The following is an 18,993-nucleotide window of genomic DNA, read 5'->3' as shown; positions in this document are numbered from 1 at the left end:
AACGTTGTTCTGTGGCACTGCGAGTTCTTCTCGGTTCACAGTTGGTACACATGTTCTGGTGGAGGTCTTCATGGTGAGGAAATTCTGTGCGGCGGGCACAGTAGCGTTGGCAATGTTTTGGTGTCATTACAGCGAGGATGTGCCCCAAATGATTGTACGCGAGCAGTGGTGCCAGCTTATGACGAGACTATCATGTCGAAACCAATGAAACATTTTCGACGATGATGTTAATTAGCATGGAACAAAAATATTGTCGGGCCGCCACCAAACCGGACTTCGCACAATCAAGTCGCGACGCGACCCAACTCGCGACGTTTTTGAATCATGTTAAAAGTAGTGCGCATCCTTCCTGTTGTTGTCAGCAACACAGCGCACTAGATGCGACACTTGTGGTCCAAGGAAATGGCAATTTTTGATTGAATGTCTGTCCTGATTCCAACCGGATAGACAATAAAATCCTCACTCCAGTCGGCTTATTCGGATTATATGGACTGGGACCATTTAGACAGGGGGACCTGTTTTGGGCACTTGCTGTCATAAAATTCATCCATGAATAATTCTTTCGAAAACCGCAAAACGATTGGATGCATGTGATCTGTAATTGATATTTGAGACACCTTTGAGGCGAACCAACCAAGGGTTGAAAACCTCATTAATAAAGACAATAATAATAAATTTGAGACACCAGCATTTGTTTTAAAAATATAAAACTAGTGATAATACTGTTACATAGAAGAATGATAAAGAAATCTGAAAAAAAAACTGTCAAATTTACCCTTTTTACGGTAATTTATTTGAAAATTCAAACGATTATTTTTTTCTGTGGCTTTTTGTGTTGTAAATTCCTTCGGCAATCCTCAAAATAATTCACAAAGAAATTGCCGAAGGAATTTACAACATAATAGTTGAGATATTTTAATTAATACTAAAATTCATTTAAGGAAAAGGTATTTGAAGTTTCCCTAGAGCACTGTTTTCAAGAACCGTTAAACGGATTTTGCTGAAAATACATTCCGACGTTGACAAAGATTGAACAACCATCATGATGCATTTTCAGCCATATACGTTATTCGGTTCTTCAAAACAGTGCTCTAGAAAATACCTTGTCCTTAAACATTTCTTTACAATGCCTTGGAAATTTCATCGACATTTTTTTTGAAAATGGCTTTAAATAGCAATTGGGTTTTTAAATTTTGAAAAATGTATTGATTTTTTGATCTTATACGAAAGAGTAGTGGTTTAGAAAACTATGATTTTTTTCTGATTTTTAACACTTAATTTTGGCACCTTAAATCAATTTCAAAGAGGTTTCTTGAAATCACCTTTTTACAGCTGGGCAACTGTTTGACAGCTCCGCACAGTACAAACTGCGACGAGGGGTGATTCGTCAAATCGCTCCCATATAAACTTCAAATTGATTTTTAAATAGGTTCCCGGGCTCCAAAATTCATGAAAATTTGAATTTCGGCTCAGTTTGGCATGCAGATTCAGAATATTGAATTATCTCAACATCTTTAAAGAAGCCAAATGGTTTAATAATCTCTTCGGTAATTTCGTTGACATTTAATCGGCAATTTCTTCAGAAACTTATGTAGAATGTTTTCGATAATTAGCTTAAAAACTCCTTAGTTATTTTTATGGAACTTCTAAGGATATTTTCTTGGTAGTTCCATTAGGATTTGCTCGACAATTCTTTCGGGAATTTCTAGAACTTTTTTACTTTAATTCTTGTGTAATACTTTTGTCAGTGTTTTCAGTCTTTTCTTCGCAAATTTCTCTGGTAATCTCTTGATATTTCTTTAGATTTTTTTCATTTCCATTGAAAAATATTTCGGCAACTTATATAAAAAATATTCGGCAACTTTATTGGAATTCCTTCGATAACATCTTTGTTATTTTCTTAAAAAAAACCTTTGGGAATTCTTTTAAAAAATCCTTAGAACTTTTTTCCAGAAATTATTTGGGTTTTTTATCCACAGTTGCTTTAGGAATTCATTCGGCAATATCTTCAAGATTCAGTTGGTACTATTTTTTTTATTCATCGAATTCTTACTTGGTACAAAGGCTTTCCGATCAGTTGCTCTCTAAGTAGAATGATTCATTTGAAATTTGTTCAGCATTTCCTATGGTAATTCTTTTGGCTTTTCTTCGGATGTTACTTCAGCAATTTATTTTTAAAACTCTTTTGGAAAATTCCTTTTTAATTTTCTTTCAAATCCTGCTTAGGTAATTCTCTTGACAATTCCTTGGGAAATATCTCATGCAATTTCTTTAAAAATTCAAGAATCTCCAAAGGGACAATGAAGCAATGTGGAAAAGTATAAGTAATTCACAAAGGAATTATCAAATAAATTGCCGAAGGAACTTAAAAAAAATGCTGAATCAATTTCCAAAGAAATTCTTTCCTAAATAAATTGCAGAAGAATTGTCTGAAAACCAATTTTGTGCAATTTCCAAAGAAAATCCCATAGAAATAGCTGTAACCATTTCCAATGGATTCACCCATATCAACTCCCAAAGTATTTATAATTTCCAAATGGGTTATCGAGAAAATTCGCAAAGAAATTGCCTGAACATTTGCCGGAACAATTTTCGATTATTGAATTTTAATAGGATTGCTATAGAAATGTTCAAGGAAAAAGTCGAAAAAATACATTACCAGATGCATTCCCTAACAAATTCCTGATACAGTTTCCAAATGAGTTTCCGTGGAAATATATCTAAATAAATTTTCGGAAACGTTTCGCCGGTGAGAACCAGAAAAGAAATTGCAGGAGGAATCATTAAAAGAACTACCAAGGATGTTTCCGAATTGCCGAATAAACTACATACCAAAGGAATTATTGGAGTATTGCCAAAGGAATTTTGATATAATTGCCCAAGAATTTTTAAAACAGACATTTTAAATAAAGTTCCGAAGACATTTTCGACTGAATTGTAGGAGAACTTTTCATAGGAATCACGCAGAAAATTCTCAAAGCCATTGCAGAAGAAGTTCCATCACAAAGAAATTGTCGGAGGCGTTTCCAAAGTATTTTAAGAGTAATTCTTAAAAAAATGCGTAGAAATCACTAAATTTGTCGAATTTTTCAAAAAAGAAGTCATCGAACAGTTCACAGAGTAATTGTCTGAGGATTTATAAAAGAAATTCATGGAAGGGATTCACGAAGCAGTAGTTGTAGAAAAATCCAAATTTACCCAATCTATATATATAAGAATTATTGTCTGTCTGTCTGTCGGACCCTAATGAATTTTGAAACTACTAAACCGATAGGCGTGAAAATTTGCATATTGGGTATTTTTAGGACGGGAAGGTTAATAGTTTGGTCTGAGATCCCTCCCCCTCTCTAAAAGCGTGTACCCAAACACATGAAATAGTGGAGAACTTTTCTCTAATGATTTATGTAAAATTAACACAGTAAGCAAGCAATATGACGTTTGCCGGGACCTCTAGTGACATATAAAAGTCACGGCTACACTAGCTTTAGTAGTATAAAAGTCACTGTGACTTAATTCTAGACAATCAAAACTTGCGCTGCCATGGCTCTTATGCGACATGAATGGGAATTATCGCAAGAGTTTACAAAATAATTGCGATATGAATTTACAAATCGACTGCCGGAGGAGTAACTGAAAGAATTTTTCATGTAATTACTAAAGAAATTGTTGAAGACGTTTCCATAGAAATTTCCAAAGAAATCACCAAGGAAATTTCCGAAGACATTGTTATAGAAAATTCCAAATAAATTGCTAATGAAGTTTTCAATTAGAAATATCGCCGAATAAATATCGAAGTAAACTACAGAATTAGCTTGAACGGAATTGCCGAGCAAGTTGAAATTTTGCAAAAGGAAATCTTAAAGGAACTGCAGAAGAAATTATAAAAAAAAATCCGAAGGATTTCTGAAAAATCAGCCGAAGATTTTTTTCCAAATAAATTGAAATATTCGAAAGATTTTCCGAAGGAATTCTCTAAGGAATTCCCAAATCCCGAAGGAATTCAAAATAGAGTTTCCAAGTTCATTTCCAAAAGATTAGCTGATAGATATCTGTAAGTATTTCCAAAGAAACTGCTGAAGAAATTTTCAAATGAATTTCAGAAGAAACTTTAATGAAAATTGCTCGACGTTCCTACTGGAACTTGGTCTGCTTCTTTTCAACTTAGTTTTTTTTTATCTGTATTAACGAGATTTTTAGCCCTAGGCTAGTTCATCTCGGGACCCACGCTTTACTTCCCTTCCGAAGGAAGAACTCACATTTTGCGAGTTTGTCGGGAGTGGGATTCGATCCCAGGTCCTCGGCGTGATAGTCAAGTGTTCTAACCAGGGTACGAAAAACGGATCACACCGAAATACAAACGCTTTGTCCTAAGCGGTGCATGTCGGTAACAAAGGCGCTCCGCAACAAACGCATGTCAAGCGATGAGAGTAATAAAACAAATATCGCTTGCCGTGCGTGTGCCGATATTTCGACTTTTCTGCTGAAATTTTCGACCCACATCATTGAATTCATGAGCATTAAGACGAATTAAGACTCTTTCCATCCTCAGAGTCGAGTTTCAGTTGTAAAACAATGCGAAAATCACGATGTGAATAGAACGAGACAATACTTCTACCGTCTTTGTTGTGAACAAACTCGGGAGCGATTTTGTCATTATCTGCTAACGAAAAAACAAAGCGTTGTTGCCGTGCCTTCTTTGTTGCCTATTTTTCACTTGCGGTGCCATATTTTGCGTACACTGGTTCTAACCATCACACCAGGTCCGCTCCCTTTTTTCAACTTAGTGTTCTTTGAGCATTCCCGCAGTTATTAAATGAAGGGCGTCCTTTGTCTGCCATTACATGAGTTTGTATCTTGTGAGGCATGCCTCCGGATTGGCGATCCAAATCCACAAGGCTAATTATACCCTTACAGAACCCAATTGCCGAAGTAATTTCCAGAATTAATTGCCAGAAGTAATTGCCAAAGTAACTGCCATAACATTTTTCAAAGAATTCACCAAGAAAACTTTCAATGAAATTTTCAAAGAAATTTCCTAAAGAATCAATGTGTGTCTCACTTTTTTCGAGTCTCGTTTAAAAAAAGAATTTGAAAATTTTTAAAATGTTAATAAATAAAAAGTCAAAGAAAAAAATCCAAAAAAAAAAATCGCGGATGATATTCAAAAGTAATTGCTGAATCAAATCCAAAATTAATTGCTGAAGCAATTTTCAAAGGAATTGTCCAAGAAATTTTCAAAAGTGCCTGGGAAATTCCCAAAGCCATTGCTGAACCAATTTTCAAAAAAAAAAAGTCTGTGAAATTTGCAGTGCAATTATTGACAAAGGAATTCGCAAAATAATTTTAGAAGGAATCGTCGATGAAAATTCCAAAATACTAGCCACATCTCTTTCTCAAATAATTTTCGGTTTAGTTTTGTATTAGTAGATGGAGGATAAAGTGCCTGTGGAGCCGGCCTTCTGATACCTGATCCCCATCACCATTACTTGGATGTTACCATCCCAAGTATTATTTTGATGGCTAAATAGTCCTATTGGAGTTTGGAAACGCATCATAAAACCTCATACATATTATTTTGGTTTAATTTTGGTTCGAGAAACCTTTTCTAGTCTATTTGACTAAAAAATGTTACTTCAGATGGGTCGATTAGCAATTAAATATGCAAAAGAATTTAAATTAACTTACATTATTTTTGCACTATCCATACCATAGTTCACATCAAAGATCCATAACATTTTCACTTTTGAAAATTTCTTGGACAATTCCTTTGAAAATTGCTTCAGCAATTAATTTGGGATTTTATTCAGCAATTACTTTTGAATATCATCCGCAATTTTTTTGGTTTTTTTTTTTCTTTAATTTTTATTTATTTATTTTTTTGAATTTTACCAATTTAATTTTTTTTTCATTTCTATTTTTAAACTGTTCCATAAACAGTTATTAATTACAGCCGTGAGCAAAGATGGGAACAATCACTTGCAGAGAGTTACACTCACTTGATGTTTTCTCAGCTCAGAAGCGTGCAATCAAGAACTGATGTATGGACGACTTTTGCTTTGTGGTTTTGTCTAAAAGTTTGCCGAATAGAGTAGGGGTCGCACACGCATACCTAAGTCGTGAAGGAGCTGCGAAGGCAACTCTCCACGAGGTGAATGTAAATTACACTCACCTCGTGGAGAGTCGCTTTCACAGCTCTGTCACGACTTTGATATGCATGTGCGATTCCTACTCCATTCAGCAAACTTTTAGACAAAACCACAAGGCAAAAGTCGTCCATACACCATTTCTTGATTGCATCCTTCTGAGCTGAGAAAACATCAAGTGAGTGTAACTCTCTGCAAGTGAGTGTTGCCATCCCTGGCCGTAAGTCGTCGTCCAATTAACGGTTTTTTAGAGCATGTTGTCAAAGAAAGGATCAGTGTCAATCGACGTTTTGTGTCGGCTGACGAAAAGTTGTATGTGACTGTGGTTTGAACCAATTGTGATGATTAAAACATGTGACTATCACGCCGAAGATCTGGGATCGAATTCCACTTCCGACTAGTCCCGACATACTTATAAAATATGAGTTCTTTCTCCAGAAGGGAAGTAAAGCCGACTAAAAAAAGGCTTTATAGAAGAAATTTTTAATGAAATTGTCGAGGGAATTCCATATGAATTACCGAGGAAATTTCCTAAAAAATCAATCAACAAATAAATAATTGCATTAAAGGAATGGTCGAAGAAAAACAATTTCTAATGAAATTACTATTTTCTTAGGAAGGAATTATAGAATGGTTTTACTAAATACTAATAAAAAAGAACATTCGGTACCAGCCCTGTGCCAAATAAACAAACAAGTTTTTTGCGCTCCGCTTTTTCCGAGTTTTTTTTTCACGTTAAATCGAAGGTATTATTCGCGAAACGGCACCCTGAAGCCGAAAAAGGTTCCCCCGGACCCGGTCGGACAGAATGTGGCCGCTGATGCGCCGCAAAGAACCCTCCGGAGTCATACAAATGCCCGTATGAAGCGAAGCCTCGAGGTAGAGCAAAACAACGGCGAACACAATTTGCATCCCCCGCGCGCGAAGAGCCCGTACATGGATAAACAGTCTCCCCTTGCATCCATCAATCAACCGGCCGGTAACAGCGGCGGCTCCCGGCAACACGAAATCAACATTGTGGTAAGCAACGAATATGATCTACTCTCGAACGATGAGGGAGACGACAACCACGACGAAATGCCGACACTTACCCCCGTTCAGGCTGTAACAAATCCCCTACCCAAGGCGAAGAAGGTACGTGTTCCTCCTATCTCGGTTGTAAATCTAACAACCAAACAAGTGCGCGAAGTGTTATCGATTAATAGTTTTGCGCAAACCGAGTATCACATGAAGGCGACCAAATCCGGTGTAAAGCTGCTTTGTCTGAGAGAAGAAGGCTTCCGCAGTGCAGTGAGTGTCCTGAAATCATCGAACATACAATTCCACACCTTCACCCCTGCTGCTGATCAACCAATGAAAATTGTGTTGTCGGGACTATCGGTGTACGACGTGTCTGAGTTGGAGGCGGAACTTGCTAGTTTTGGTATCGTGCCAACTGAAGTGAAACTGTTCTCCAGGAAAGTCGTTGGTCTAGAAGAAAGTGCGTTGTATTTACTACATTTCGCGAAAGGATCCGTGAGACTGTCTGAATTGCGAAAAGTGAAGGCAATCTTCAGCACAATAGTGAATTGGCGATACTTTGAAAGGAAACCATCGGATGCTGTTCAATGCCACCGGTGTCAACAATTTGGACACGGAATGCGTAACTGCAACCTTCTACCGCTGTGCGTTAAGTGTGGTGAAAAGCACCTTTCTTCTGATTGCAAACTACCAAAGAAGGCGGACCTGCAAGGCGATAGAAACGAAAATCGTAGTTCCATCAAGTGTGCAAACTGTAGTGGGCAACACACTGCCAACTATCGAGGTTGTCCCAGCCGTAAAAACTACCTTGAGAAGCTGGCGAAAATAAGAGCAGAGCGTCGGAATCCAGTTCCTCCGCCTCCACCCCCGCGTTCTTCACAAGGCCGTCCTAACAACCCAGCAAATTCTTATGCAGAAGTGCTCAAAAACCAAAGCAGTAACAGCCTGTTTTCCCTATCCGAATTTCTTGCTCTGGCGAGAGATATGTTTGACCGGCTTGCTAACTGTCAAACAAAGCAGCAACAACTTCTAGCTCTTTTGGAGCTAACGACCAAGTATGTCTATAATGGCTAATTTAGGCAACTTGCGCCTGGCAAACTGGAACGGACGCTCCGTTCATGGCAAAAAGCTAGAATTTTTCGACTTCCTTGAGCGGCACAAGGTGGACGTAGGGATCGTAACCGAAACGTGGCTGCAGCATAAGCAAGCGTTCTACCACCCAAATTTTTCCTGTATCCGTTTCGACCGTATTTCCAACGACGCTGAACGTGGGGGAGGTGTCTTGATTGCGGTTCGGAGAGGCTTTAGGTTTACCGAGCTAAACATTTCGACTAAGGTCATCGAAAGCGTGGGGATCTCTATTAGCGTGGGAAACGAGAACCTACATGTAATTGCTGCCTACTTTCCTGGTGCGAGGAGACGATCGATCTGGACCCAATTCCGTCGAGATATTGCTACTCTCACAAGAAGAGCTGAGCCGTTCTTCATTACCGGCGACCTGAACGCACGCCATCGCCTCTGGAACTGCTGGAAGGCTAACAAAGCTGGAACGCTACTGTATCAGGAGGCAGCCAACCGCAACTTCTTCATCCATTTTCCGGACGCCCATACGTTCCATCCCACTGGCCGTGGCCGTCCATCCACTCTGGATCTGACCCTTTCAAACAACCTGTTGGATATGACCAAGCCAGTCGCTCTCAACGAATTGTCATCGGACCATCTGCCGGTAATATTGAACGTTAATCTCTCGGCGCCTATCGAAAATGCAATACCTAAGTGTCGCTGCTACTCACGGGCAGATTGGCCTCGTTTCCAACGTGAAGTTAACTCTAAATTAGATCTGCTAGACCCGACTGTTACAGCTCTCAACAATGTAGCGGCTGTTGATGCTGCTATTGAATTCCTGTCGACGACGCTAATGGATGCTGAAGCTGCCTCAGTTCCAGAAGTTCAGAAACGAACGTATGAAGTTGCAAAAATCCCGGAGAGTACACGAGCATTGATCGCGCTGCGGAACAAACGCCGGCGACAGTGGTACAGAAGGAGAGACCCAATCTACCGGGACATCGTGCTATCGCTAAATCGTAGAATCCGACAGGAATGCGATCAGGCGAATTTCAGCAAATTGAAGGAAACGCTGCGAACAATAAACGGTGATCGCGACACACTTTGGAAGATCACAAAGGCTTTGCGGAAACCGACGAAGTATAGCCCACCCTTGCGCCACGAAGACACGTTTATCGCTTCCCCGCTAGAGAAAGCCCAGCTTTTGGCCAGGAGCTTTGCGCATGCCCACACCAATCAAATGCCTGACGATCCAGATACTCTTGCAGAAGTGAATGGATCAATCGTTCATATCGACCAGACTGATCTGACAGGAACACATCCGTGGCTAGTGCGTCCAAAGGAAATAGTTCAGATCATCCGACAGCTCAAACCAAAAAAGTCTCCAGGGCAAGACAAAATACTAAACTGTGTCCTGAAGAAACTACCTCGGAAAGCCCATATCTTCTTAGCCAAAATTTTCTCTGCGTGCATTCGGTTCGGATACTTTCCGGCTAGTTGGAAACACGCCGTGGTAATCGCCATTCCAAAACCGAACAAAGATTCAACGATTCCGTCAAACTACAGACCAATCAGCCTGCTGTCTTCCCTTAGCAAGCTTTTTGAACGCATAATTCTCAAACGCATCGAACAACACTTGGAGGTCACGCGGATTGTTCCACATGAGCAGTTCGGGTTCAAAAGGGGTCACTCTACAAATCATCAACTTGTCCGGCTTGTAAGGGAGATTCGCTCAAATTTTGCACGGGGAAAATCATCTGGTATGGTGCTTCTAGATGTTGAGAAGGCATACGATTCAGTATGGCAGGAAGCAATCCTGCACAAAATGCTTCAAGGTAACTTTCCTATGTACATCCTGAAACTTACTCGTTCCTTCCTGTCAAATCGTTCCTACCAAGTGTGCGTCAATGGTCATCTGTCAGATCGACATGGAGTACCATTCGGTGTACCGCAAGGTGCTGTGCTAAGCCCCACGCTGTACAATATCTTCACCGCCGACCTGGTGATGCTCGAAGATGTCAAATATTATCTTTTCGCTGACGATACTGGTTTCATCGCTTCCGACTCTGACCCGACCATTGTACTCACTAAATTACAAGCGGCTCAAAATGCCATCGAACGATATCAACGAAAGTGGAAAATTAAGACCAACGCTGAAAAATCGCAGGCAATTTTCTTCACTCGAAAACGAAGTCCTCGCAAACTTCCACAAAACGATATCTCTGTGTGGGGGCGCCATATCCCATGGTCGGATGACGTACGTTATTTGGGTCTGACTTTGGATCGCAAACTTACATTTGCCCTGCACATCAAAACCGCCTTGAGTAAGTGTGATAAGCTCATCAGGATGCTCTACCCGCTGGTTAATCGTCGCTCACATCTGGACACAAACTCGAAACTGCTTTTGTACAAAACGGTGTTCAAGCCTGTAATGACATACGGTTTTCCGGCGTGGTACAATTGTGCTGCAACCCACAGAAAAAAGCTCCAGATTAAACAGAACCGAATCCTCAAGATGATGCTGAACTTGGAGCCATTCCATTCAACTGACGACGTTCATAAAACTACAAACATGGAAAGAATCGACGACTGGTTCCAACGTGTGCTTCCAAAGTTCTGGATGGGATGCACCAGCTCAGCAAATCCGCTTCTGCAACACCTACCTGTGATATTAGATTAAGATACATATTTTCCTCCAACTATCCCTAAACTCTATTAGCTAATTCAAAGGTTTTTTTTTCGTAATTTTTCCTTTAGTTGATTATTTTTTTATCTGAATTTGTATCCTAATCGCCGATAGTCTTGCAATTCTCGAACTAGATAGCTGTTGAAAGGTTACCCATATCTCAGCTCGTGTAAAATATTTGTACCCATGTGTTATTGAATGAATATTGAATAAAACTAATAAATAAAAAAAAAAAAAATAAATAATAAAAAAGAAAAAAAAATCCAATTGCAATATTCAAGGAATCGGCTCTACCCCATTTGGCATAATGCCATTTGGCATAATGTCGTTTGGCATAATACGAAGAACAGCCTTCTTGGTAATGTGCATAATCCTTGTTATGCCAAATGACCGTTATGCCAAATGGCATTATGCCAAACGGCGTTATGCTAAATGGCATTATGCCAAATGGGGATAGAGCCCACGGAATCAAAGCAATTGTTGGAGAAACATTTAACAAATGATAGGAAGCCTCACAGAAATTGCCGATGGAATTTCCAAATAACTGCATGGTGACAGCTCTGGAACAAAATGTTCTAAAGAAACACCAAGATCTAATTTTCAAAATCTTTAGTTCATATTAAAATTTTCAAAGGAATTAGTCAAGCTTTAAAAGGTTGTTTCATCCTGTCAAGATTGCTGCTTAAATTTACTTTAGCGAGGTGCAACAAACCATTCATCGTTCTGAAGAAGAATTAGGAAAATCTTGTTTATTTAACGATCCATTTCTGAATTTAAAATCTCACTTCTAAAGAAATCTGGAATTCCACAGTAGAAGCCCCAAACATCAATATGTACTCAGCTTCACTAGATCTAAGACACTTGAACGGTGGACGTAAAATTGGAGGCTAAATTTTGCATTAGTCAATGGGACCTCTATTAATCGCATACCCCCAAATCATGATGGCAACCTTGCCATCTCCCGGTCATTGCAAAGCTTCACTCTACAGTCTACATTCCCATCGGTACCTCCCACCGATTCCTTTCATTTTCCCGTCTTCCCTCTCAGCCTGCCCTCATCATAGAGGTAGGTACTGAACTGATTCACCTTCAGCCAGATGTTTTCTCACTGCATGTGCTTTTCAGCCATTATTGCTGCGTGGTAAAGGGCAGAGCAGTGCAAAGCGAACCGCCGAACAAAAACGGTTTAAAATGGAACAAACCCATGGAGACGCATGGTTCATGGTCATTATTACAAAACGATTCGTCCTATACTAATTGTAGGATAAACAATAATGTTTACTCGAACAATCAATTAAATCCTATTGTTGCATACAAGAAGGAAATTGACGGAAAACTACACGGGTGTATGCTATAACACTCTCCCCTATACCACCACACGGCTCGTTCTACGGCTGGATGGAAAAATGCCATCACATTTTCAGACATTTCTCTCCTGGTTGGCCGCTCGCATCGCATGGCGAACATTCGTTTTGCTTGTAGTGGTGTGGTGGTGGCCGCGCAGCAGACGAGAAAATGCCTTCGCTGTCGTCGTCGTCGTCGTCGTCGTTGTCGTCATTGGGAAAATCGCTCTCTCGCTCTCTTTGTAAAGGTACGATCACCGTCTGCCTACCACCCGCATGGAAACACCCCCCACATTTGCGCGTTGTGTGGTTGCTGGTTGCTCGCAAATGGGTGAAAATGTGTTGGTTTGTCGATCGGACCGCGGCGGCAGCGGCGTTCGGCTCCCGTTCGTCTCGGCGTCGACTCTCGCAATCAGTGATCAGCAGAAGAGACTAGGGAGACGTCGTCGTCGTTTGTTTTCAGTTTGAGTGCGCGCCGCTATACCACCGCTAAGGTCAACTGTGTTCCGTTCAAGCACTCAGACTCACACGCGATTCACGATCCCCCGGAGAAGGACCGCTTGCCGACGTCGCTGTTTGACTGTGTGTGCGCTCGCGATAAGTCGTTGTCGTCGTCGTCGTCGTCGTCCGGTTGTGTGTTGGTGTGTGCCGCGCGCGGCTGAGGAAAATCCATCATCCAACAACCTCTCCCCGGCAGAAGGAAAAACTGTGCCGTCTGTGGCGCTCGTGCATTTGGCAGGACTCCGTGTGCTCGCTCGGTGTGTTCATTCTCGGTGTGGTGCGCTCCCCCCATGTTGGGTCTACATACTTCTGGCTAGTGGATGCATGCAGGCTGGTTGGCTAGCTGGCAGATGATGGGGATTTATTTTCGGTTTTCGATATTCCAATAATATCGCGACGCGTGGAGAATAAATAGCGTGAAACTTTAAAAATAAAAGTGGAAGTGCGATAATAATAACAGAAGACGAGACACGGCCAACAACAAAACCAGTTTTGTGATATTAATAGTGCGAATGTTTTGAAAACCGTCGGGAAATAGAGGTAGGTTCCCCACTTCGCGGGTCTGGGTGTATGTGCAACGGGAATAGGTGGTGAAAATTTTGTGTTTCTTTGCTTGGGATTTTTTTTTTGCTTCGGGCAAAAGTGCACCGACGACGTCGAACAATTGATTGTGTTTTGACGCAAACGTTGCTGCTGCTGCTGCAGGAAAGGAAACGTGATTTCCCTCACTCGTGTGGAAAAAAGGAAAACGGGAGGCGCAAAGGGAAACAGCAGGAAGTGGTTTTCCTTGAACGGAAATTGCTGAAAAAAGTGAAACAACATCGAAGGAAGAACACGGCTGAAATAAAGAAAAAAAAAACGGTGAAAACCGAGAGTGAGAGTGACGTGAGACTACACGGTTAAAGCTAACGGGACGGCGTAAGAAGTCGGAAAATTAGATAAATCAAGTGAGTTTGGGTGAGTTGAGTGTGGTGGGTACGCGTGTTTCGTGGTAGAAAAATCGAATCTCATTGAAATCTGATTGCCATGAATAATATAGGAAGGTGACTGCTTGATTGAATTATCCTTAAACCCGGACAGAGCCGTAGGTAGTAGTTCTGAGCTTTTATGAAGAGCACATTAGAGTGGCCCAAGCTGGTATGATAAAAATGACTAAGTTGAATAAGTAAAACTTTTAGTGAAGCTTCAAACGATGAGTTCAATCGGTACGGAACATAGCTTAACCCTTTGGAGACGGCATTTTCACCTCTCTGGATGCAACCTCGCTAGTCTTGAACACGTTTGTGGTGGTCGATTTTCTCGGTTGGGAACATACGACCATTCCGTCCCCAAAGGGTTAAAATAAATGTGATATGATCATTACTAATAGTGAACGTGCAAAAATCGTAGAGGTGCCAAATATGCTTACTAGGCCAAATCACTTTGAACTGTTTTTGCTGCGATTCTCCATGCCACTTCAAACTCTCAATCTATATTGGGGCCGTCCATATACCACGTGGACAACTTGGAGGGAGGCGGGGGTTCGAGAAAAGTCCACGCTTGTCCACGGAGAGGGGGGTGGGGGTGTAACAAATGTCCACGTGGACAACATTGACACAACAATTAAAAAACAAAGATACACTAATGAAACAAATAATAATAAGCAATTTTGCCTTAAGTTTGTGTGGCTTCGTGGTCGTGCGGCTAGTGTCACCATGCATTTAGTTGCATCGTGCTAAGGAGCGCGGGTTCGATTCCCGCCGCAGCTGTCAGGAAAAGTTTTCGGCTGTGCCACTGGGCGTTGCATGCTAGTCCGTTGTCTAGTGTCGTGCTTCCTTCAAAGAGCGAACAGCTCACTGGAAGTACTAAACGTGTCCGTGTTTTTTTTTTTAAGTTGTTGCCTTAAGTAAGTTGCCTTCTTTCCGTCTTTTGCAAAGCTCAAAAATTTAGGACTGATATCTGACTCTACGACAAGATCGAAGCAATCCGGAAGAGTTCTCCTAAGAACTAAAATAATTCCTGGATAAAAGTCCCGGAAAACATTCGGAAGATTTCCTGAAGAAATTTCCACAAGAGTTCCAGCAAAAATTTTCGAAGAAACTTTTAAAGATTTTTCGGAGGATCTTCCAGAAACATCCGTGCATAAAATTTTGGACGGAATTTACGATGGTACTTTCGGAAAACTTCCGGAAGAAACTCCTGACAGAATTCCCTGGAAAACTTCAGGTAGATTTGCCGGAAAAAATACAGAAGAACTACCGGGAAAGTTTCTGTCAGAATTCCCGGAAGAATTATCAGAGCTTCTGAAAGAATCCTCAAAGAAATTTCTGGAAAACTCGCAGAGAAACTCTCTGCAGAATTCCTTGATGAATTATTGAAAAAAAAAACTGGATTAACTTTCGCATAAATTCCCTCATGTAGAAATACCGCAGTATTTCTACGAAGAATCCTTAGGAAAACTTTCGATAGAATTCCCAATGAAGTTTCTGCAAGAATTCCACTGAAACTCCTAGGTGGAAGTCTCAGAGGAATTTTCGGTGAAACTCCTCGAGAAATTCCAGGTGGAAATTCTGGAGTGCCACTCCTAGAAGAATACCTAGTGATCAAAATTGTACCTAGTAAAGAAATTCCCGGTTATACTCTTAGAGAGATTCCCTACCAAACATCTGGATGAATTCCCAGAGGAACTTATGAGAAAGTTCCCGAAGCAACTCCCAGAAAAACTTTCGAAAAAATTTCACGTTGAACAAGAGGAAATATTAGTGGGGTTTCAAGAGAAATCACTAGTGGAACTTCTAGAGGAATTCCCGAAGGATCTCCTTCAGGAATTCTCATTGGACTTCTGAAGGACTTCCTCATGATTCGGGAAGAAATTCAGCACGATCGAAATGAAATCAATCTAGAGGGCGATGCGATGCTGCAATGATCTCAACAGTTGTCAAACCACTTCAGCTTGGCAAGACAAAGTTTGCCGGGACTGCTAGTAAACTATATATGTATATAACATTGCTAACGAAAAAAATCATTTTCAAAAAAAAAAATAAAAAACGAAAAGGTGAAAAATCTTTTGTTATGTCCACGTGGACATTGGGGGAGGGGGTAGGGGTCAACGTAAAGTCCACGCTTGTCCACGAGGAGGGGGGAGGGGGTCAAAAACCACGATTTTTCTGTCCACGTGGTATATGGACGGCCCCATTCTATATACAAAAACTAGTCCAAAAAATGAGCTATATTTAAAGATCATCAACACAATTTCAAAAATATCTACATTTATTCACTTAACTAATGTTATCACATACTTAAAATGCAAAGTTTCGGAATACCAATTCGTGTGGTCAATAATGATTTCTAATTAAGATACCTATTATGTACAGATGGATAAAATATGAATGAAATTATAAAAAAAAAACACAGTTCAAATAAGATTTGAACTCATGACCCTTACACGCTAGAAAAGTGCTTTACTAACTGAGCTATCAAGGTATCGGAAGGCCGGCTCCAGAGGCATGTTACCCCCCATTAGGGACATTTGTGCCATCGCCATATATATAAAGTTAGTGATCCCAGATTTTTTAACTTTAGTGGGACAGTCTCCGAAGAAAACTACCCAAATAAAATCATCATGTTATATTTTTTTTCAAATCTACCATGTGTTCCTCCAGAAGTGTCACCAGAAATTTGTTTACTAAATCTGGCATGAATTGCCTCTAATTCCTCTATGATTTTTCAAAAATCATTTTAGAGATTGTGTTCAGAAATTCCTCTGGATATTTCGTTTGGAGAATGTATTGGAGATTCTACCATAAATTTCTTAAGAATTTCTTCTGAAAAGTCTTTCTGACGAAATACTTGCAGAAATTTGTCTGAGTATTCGACAATTCGACCGAAAATTCCCTCACAAGTTCTTTTCACAACATCTTTAATGGATTCATTCGAAAATCTTCTTCAGGAATTTGTTTAGAAATTCCACCTATTCTACAAACTCCACAACGAATTGTTTCAAAGTATCTTGCATGATTTACTTCTAAAATTCCTCCATTTTTTTTACCAAAAAGAAAAATATCCATGAATTTGAGTAGAAACTTCTCCAGGAACTCTTTCAAAAATACGTTCAGAGATTTCTTCAGAAATTTCTTTAAACATTTGTTAAGAAATTTCCACAGAGATTCTTTTGATAAAACTTTCAGCGATGCCTTTACAAACTATTCTAGAGTTTTTAAGAAAGTTCCTTCAAATAATTAGCACTTTAGTTATTTTGGACAATTTTCTAATGATTTCACTAGAAATTCCCCAGCAACTTCCAATTTGTCCAAAAATTCAACTGGAGATTCCTTCAGAAGACACACAATTTCTTTCTGAGATTTCTCTTGAAGGGACTTTTTTGGAAACTCCTTGTAGGTTTACTTCAAAAATGTCTTTCTAGGGATTCTTTTATAATTTAGAATAACCTCCAGAAATTTCTCCAAGAGCTCCTCAAGGAAGTCTTGCACGGACAGCTTCCAATAATTTTGCAGTTCAAGAATTTCTTTCAAATATTCTTGCATAGATTGCTCCAAAGATTCACTACTAATTTCTTATTTTTTTTTTTCATGGAGGAATCAGAAATTTTCAAAAGCATTCTTCTAGAAAACCTTCCATGTATTTTCTCAAAAATACTTCGTGGATGTTTTTTTAGAAAATGATTCTCAGATACTTTGAGAATCAGAAATTTAGAACTCCTTCGAAATTTTCTCAGAAGCTTTCTGAAGGTTTTTCTCCAAGCTTTGCTTTAGCAATTCTACAAGAGATTATTTAGGCAATTCTCAATATTTATTCACATTCCTTTAATTATTCCTTCGAGATATTTCTCTTACAGAAATTGCTCCAAGGATTTATTAAGAAAGTCTTAGAAAATCCTCCAAAAATTTCTTGAGAAATGTTTCTATCGATTCTTTCAGAGATTCTTATAACGACTCTTATGAAAAGGCTGGAAGACATTCTTGCAGAGATTCCTGCAGAAATTCACATCGAGATTTCATCAGAAATTACGCCCGGTATTCCTCTAAGAATTTTTTTTTCAAAAATTCCTCCAGGATTTCCTCCAAGCGTACGTCTAGGAATTTCTCTATGGGTTCCTCCAGGAATTCATTGAAAAAATGTTTAGGATTTCAATAAGGGATTTCTCCCAGATTTTTTTTTCAAAAAATATCTCAAGAGGTTTTGTTAGGTATTTCACCAGGGGTTTCCAAGTTTTTCTTCGGGTATTTTATCTTGATCAAAGCATCCATTTTAAGAAAATGTATCCATTTATTCTTAAAATATGCCTGTTTTTTTCAGAAATTCTTTCAGGATCTCATTTAGAATTTACTTCAGATTTTAAAATTTCTTCAGCGATACTTTCGAAAACATCTTTAGTGACTTCTTCAATAATTTTAAAATAACTTCAGATATTGCAGCAGTGATTCCTTCAATAGTTGTTCCATTGATTGTTTCAGAAGTTGTTCCAGCAGTTCCTTCAGCAATTGCTCAAGCAGTTTCTTCAGAGATTTCTCCAGGAATTTATTCATGGAAATGTATCAGTGAAGTGGCACTGAAATTGGGGAACCTTGACAAACCAGCTCTGATTTGACCATGACAGCACTGGAAATAATTTATCACACATCTTGGCAGTAATCCGCCGAAGCATTACTATGACCTTTTTTTATGGAATTTGTTACAAATTTTGGAATTCAAACATAACATCTTTGGTCTATCTAATCGAGGGTCCTCTAAATCGAGGTATACCTGGATAAGGAAATTGAAATCCTATTGAAGTTATTCGATGTTTTCAAAGATAAGACAAATGGTTTTGATATCTGGCAACACTACTCCAGTAGATTCAAATTCGACTAAATATGTGTAATACTCTGAATGTTTCAAAATTCGAATGGTTAGAGAACTTCGCATTTTCACAATCAATATCCAGCATGCTATTTTTAGATTAAAAACAAATAATTTCAGAGGCTGGCGACGCTGCTTATGTTAAGGAAAAACGTCTTGAAATCTCGCTTCAACAGTGCATCAGAACTTCAGACGTACAAATTTCAAGAAACAAGCTTCAAGCAACAATGCATTTTTATTTTGTCTTTGGTTACATGTACTAAGCTTAAAATGAAAAGATCAATTGCGCTGGTATTGTTTATGAAAGGATTTGTACGCTCAAAATCGTGAGCAGGTGCCAAATTCGGCGATTGTGACTGCCATTTTTAGATTCTGTCCTCAAGGAATTTACCTATTT

General features: G+C 39.5%; 1 protein-coding gene across 16 annotated transcripts in view; it reads left to right on the top strand.

Moving 5' to 3' along the window:
• Positions 1 to 18,993, top strand: part of LOC109408373 (myocyte-specific enhancer factor 2) — a 435,257-nt gene that overhangs the window by 316,680 nt on the left and 99,584 nt on the right. The window contains exon 1 of one of the 16 annotated variants that reach the window (XM_029870508.2): positions 12,873 to 13,298. The exons of 13 other annotated variants lie outside the window; for them this stretch is intronic. The gene's annotated coding sequence lies outside the window, so the exon portion shown is untranslated. Of the gene's footprint in view, positions 1 to 12,872; positions 13,716 to 18,993 lie in introns of those variants that run through there. 2 more of the 16 variants (XM_029870507.2, XM_062854296.1) reach the window with 2 other exon arrangements.

This window comes from Aedes albopictus, chromosome 2 (genome assembly GCF_035046485.1).
Source record: "Aedes albopictus strain Foshan chromosome 2, AalbF5, whole genome shotgun sequence".
NCBI lineage: Eukaryota > Metazoa > Arthropoda > Insecta > Diptera > Culicidae > Aedes > Aedes albopictus.
The sequence above is the reverse complement of the archived record's forward strand: the minus strand, read 5'-3'. Positions and strand labels throughout refer to the sequence as shown.